At 47.7% G+C, this 5,000-nt stretch overlaps 1 long non-coding RNA gene across 1 annotated transcript; it reads right to left on the reverse strand.

Moving 5' to 3' along the window:
- Positions 1–281: 281 nt before the first annotated feature.
- On the reverse strand, positions 282–1,656 carry Gm46921. The gene is made up of 2 exons (XR_001784948.1): positions 1,573–1,656; positions 282–485 (listed from the first exon to the last, which is right to left on the reverse strand). It is a non-coding gene; the product is annotated as a predicted gene, 46921 (long non-coding RNA).
- Between the last annotated feature and the right edge of the window lie 3,344 nt (positions 1,657–5,000).

Genomic DNA, 5,000 nt, shown 5'->3' on the forward strand with positions numbered 1-5,000 from the left:
TATCTACCCACTCAGCCCAAGAAAGAATTCCTTTAAGAAAAATAAACCAGTTTAAACAACTCCCAAACAAATGAGTTCGTTTTGCCTTGGAGTCCTGTGGGCACAGGACATAGCTTCCCACAGTTGACATCATGTCAATTTCAAATTTTTTCCACAGCCATTCAAAGTTATTGTCTGTAAAACCCAGCGCACCGGCCGAGGCCCCCCCCCCCCCCCCCGCATGCTGTCTCAGAACCTTCGCTCTGTTTTCACTCACTCTGAGGGTCAACACAGTACACATGTTCTTTTTAGTTTATTTATTTTAACGGTCTTTTAAGAATGCTCAAAAGAAAAACATTCTTAAGTCTCTGGCTATACAAAAACAAAGCAGCAAAATTCAAACTGCTTCTGGTTGAACTTGGCCCAGGGAGGATTTGCCAGGCTCTTTGTATTTTTCTTTTCCTCTCTTCCTTCCTTCCTTCCTTCGTTCCTTCTTTCCTTCCTTCCTTTTGGTGAGAGAAGGATAGAGAGATGGAGGGAGAGATGGAGGAAGGGAGAGACAGAGAGATACAGAGAGACAGATTTAGACAGACAAGCATAGACAGACAGACAGACAGAATATCAGTGCAGGTGTTGCTGGAGGCCAGACCAGGGGACCTGGAGTCACAGGAGGTTGTAAGCCACCTGTTTTGTGCTTGGAACCAAACCTAGGTCTTCTGCCAGAGCAGTGCACACCCGTAGCGACCAGTGCACACCCTTAGTGACCAAGCCAGTGAGCTGCCTGGGTCCTGCTTTTCCCTCCTTTGAAAATCTCTTCTGGAGTTTTCAGAGACTGAATTACTGAGTCCATCGGCAACATTGCTAACCATCCCCAGTTAATCCTGACCAGCGTCTTCTGGACTCAGGGTTCAGCCTCTGGGAAACGGCGGTGTCAGTGTCCACTTGATGCTAAACGAGTGGACAGGAAGGTCGATCCCTGACCATTCTCAAAGCAGGGGACTGTGCAGTGTCTGAACGTACAGAATCTCCATCTTGCAATCTGTGAGGAAGATGTGACTCTGGACCCCTTCCCCTCCTCCAGTGTGACTGTGAACTGTACCTCTGGTTCTAGAGCAAGCTGCCATGTGATTCCCCCCTCCCCTCATCCTGCTATACTGCATTTACTGTGACAGAGAGAGCCAGTGGGACCAACATGGCCCTGTGGCAGAAGAAAGGCCTGGAAAGTAGATGGAGGAATTATCCCTGAGATTTCCAGTAACTAGAACAGATGGCAGGGTCAGAAGACTAGCTCCTCACTCCCTCTTCGTTGCCCCTGATGTCAGTCACATCACACTTGGCTTGAGGCTCCCATAGGCAGTGATAACACTTTCTTTCTCTTCTTTCCCATAGCTTCTACCATAGGTTGGTCCAAGCTGGTCCTCTCACTTCAAACCACAGAAAGGTCCCCTGAGAAGTGCTTCCACAGAGAGCCCATAGGGTCCACTCCCACCTTAGCTATATAAGTGACTGTCTTAGTGAGGGTTTTACTGCTGTGAACAGACACCATGACCAAGGCAACTCTTATAAGACAACATTTAACTGGGGCTGGCTTACAGGTTCAGTGGTTGAGGCCATTATCATGGCAGCATCAAGGCAGGCACGGTGCAGGAGGAGCTGAGAGTTCTACATCTTCATCTGAAGGCTGCTAGGAGAAGACTGACTTCCAGGCAGCTAGGATGAGGATCTTAAAGCCCACACCCTAAGTGACACACCCACTCAACAAGGCCACACCCACTCTAACAGGACCACACCCACTCCAACAGGACCACACCTACTCCAGCAGGGCCACACCTACTCCAACAAGGCCACACCTCCTAACAGTGTCACTCCCTGGGTCAAGCATATACAAACCATCACGGTGGCTTTTCTCATAGCTGTGACAAAAGTAACTTAAGAAAGGAAGGGTTTGTTTGGGCTTCATGGAAAGAAGTTAGCCTTTCCTAGCTTTGACAAAGGACGTAGCTGGAGGAGGTAGAAGGTCATTTTCTTTGTGCAGCGGAGGGGGTCCTGCCATAGCACCCCATTTTCCTGACACCTCATGTGCTCTTGAATCAGCTGTCAGCATACCCTGCTCTGCGACCCAGCAAAATGAATGTTTGACCTGAATGAGCCAGGAACAGGAAATGAACAGACTGGACACATCCTGGGCATGAGACATTAAAGAGACTGCACTCCTGTTCCCCTGGTTCCCACCCACCCTTCCCTGTCCAGCTTTCCACTACTGTGAGTCCCCTGTATGTTTCCTGTTGCTTAAACTCCAGAATCCTGGCTGATGCTCCTTCCCTAACTATGAGCGGGAGCAGCACCTCCTTTGTCATTCCCATATTCATTCAGTACCTTGTTCAACTTATATTGACTATTTATTCAATATATATTCAGCATATATTCAATATATTTAATATACTCAACACACATACATATATATACACATATATACATATATGTGTGTGTATATATATATATGTGTGTGTATATATATATATATATATATATATATATATATATATATATCCCCAGAGACAAGATCTGTCCCCAGGCTGGCCTCTAACTCACAATCTCCCTTCATGCACTACCATCACCACACCTGGCTACTGTGTTTTTTGTTTTTTGGGTGTTTTGTTTTGTTTTGTTTTGTAAGCACCTCAGACTCATGAGAACTTTACGTGTGTGAGCATGCAGGCAGATGTGCGTGGTTGTGAGGAGATCAAAGAGCCATCTTGGGTGTCAATTCTTGCCTCCCACCTTGTTTGAGACAAGGTTTCCCCACATCATAAGCCAGGCTAGCAGGCCCCAAGCTTCTGGAAATGCCCCTGTCTCTGCCTTTGTCTCCCACAGGTGCAGTGGAATTATAGACATTGCTGCTACAGGTCTTGGAATTTGAACTCAGGCCTGAGTACTTTCTCACTGACCCATATCTGCAGGCCCAGTATCTCTTGTTGTTTGTTTGTTTGTTTTTAGAGACAGGGTTTCTCTGTGTAGCCCTGGCTGTCCTGGAACTCACTCTGTAGACCAGGCTGGCCTCAAACTCAGAGATCCGCCTGCCTCTGTCTCCAGAGTACTGGGATTAAAGGTGTGCACCAAGACCCCTAAGCTCCTGGTGTCTCTTTTGACATTGGACAGGAAGCTCTGTGCAGTTAGGGTTGCTGTCACACATTCTGGGCTAACACATGCCTGATAGGTTTGAGCCTCGATGGGTGGATGTTTGCTAAGTGAAATGAGATCTAGCCATCTGTAGGTCAAAACAGCAATTCACGTGCTGTGTATGGATGCTGGCTTTCACAAGTGCATTGTGGGTAACTTGGGTTGGTCTAAAGGTACAGACTCAGGATGAACACTGACATCAACTGCCTACATTGGGGATATTGAAATACAAAAGCACCCCAGAGTGGGGCATCTTGAATTTCCAGACCCTGAAGCAGTGGCTCTCAAATGTTTTTGTTGTTCTTGTTTTAAACCACATTTGTCTATTTGGTTTGTCTGTGCATATGCCTATATGAATGGGCCCACTCATACTAAGGAGTACACGTGGAAGTCTGTGAACATTTAAAGGACTTGACCTTCTACGTGTATCGTGTGGGTCTTAGGACTCGAACTTGGGTCCTTGAGCTTGGCTGCAAACACCTGTACCAGCTGAGCCATTTTGCTGGCCCCATCAGATTCTTCTGGCGTCCATAGGCAAGGCTAGAGACCTTGCATCTCATTTACAAGCTCCAGTTGCTGCCTCCTGATGGGCACAGGGGCATTCTACCATGTTGGTGAATTGCACATAGGAGCCAGGCAGGCCACCAAGAACTCTGCAGCTGAGTTTTTGGTAAACCCCGGTAACAGGCAATTTTATTTTTAGTTCTGATGAATGGGTTGTAGTCATTTGCTTAGTAGGTTCTTAGAAAGTGGAACTTAGTCACGGGAAGGGTTGAAATCCGCAGAGATATATGTTACTGGCCCAAAGGAGCAGAGGAAGAGCTTATGGTCTTTGGAGATCAGCTTGTGGCTTTCAGAAGAGAGGCTACAGAGCACCTACACCAATAACTGCTCCATGGGGACCCACAGGCTGCAGAGGAAGCATGGAGGGCTAGATTCAGGGTTGGGCTCCCTCCTACGTGCAGCTGGGGTGTGTGCTCCAGGACTGGGGCTAGAATCTCCCACGGGGTGAATGAACAATGTCCTGCTGGCAGATGTGACTAAGTGCTCAGTGGTACTGCAACTGAGAGATTGCAAAAAGCACACCCCCCCTTTAAAAGCAGGAGAGTAGCACAGGGTGGCTCTTTGTTGACAGGCGTCCTTCTCAATCAAGAGATCTCCCCTGGGGAAGAACTGGGGGTAGGTGGGCCTCCAGATGAGCCAGGCTACCAAGAACACTGCAGTTGAGTTCTTGGTAAACCCCCAAGGGGATGGGAAACCTCCCTGCAGAGAGAGGAGGCACTCAGTAAGAGCCTGTCACAGCTACAGAAGCCCCACCCCACCCCCCAGGGACAAACCTAACACTTGGCTGCATTAGGAGAGGCCATCAAGGGTTCTCCACTTTCCTTGACTCCCTGGGGATATTATGTCCTCATTATCAAGGCAAGCATAAAGAGTTGCATCTGCATGTTAACCATGTTCCTGGGCGCAATCCAGGGTAATATGTTTGTCATAGGTTGATTTGGGGTTTTTCAAGGCAGCGTCTTGCTACACTGGTTGGCTTCAAACTGTACTCCTGCCTCTACCTCCTCCCAAATTCTGGGATTATGCCTGAGTCTGTAGCATTTTCTCTCTGGCTCTGTCTCCCTCTCTCCTTCCTTCCTTCCTTTCTTCCTTTCTTCCTTCCTTCCTTCCTTCCTTCCTTCCTTCCTTCCTTCCTTCCTTCCTTCCTTCCTTCCTCTCTCTCTCTCTCTCTCTCTCTCTCTCTCTCTCTCTCTCTCTCTCTCTCTCTTTCTTTCTTTCTTTCTTTCTTTCTTTCTTTCTTTCTTTCATTGCATTCCAAAACAAAACATTAACTGTCA

This window comes from Mus musculus, chromosome 5, assembly GCF_000001635.26.
Source record: "Mus musculus strain C57BL/6J chromosome 5, GRCm38.p6 C57BL/6J".
NCBI lineage: Eukaryota > Metazoa > Chordata > Mammalia > Rodentia > Muridae > Mus > Mus musculus.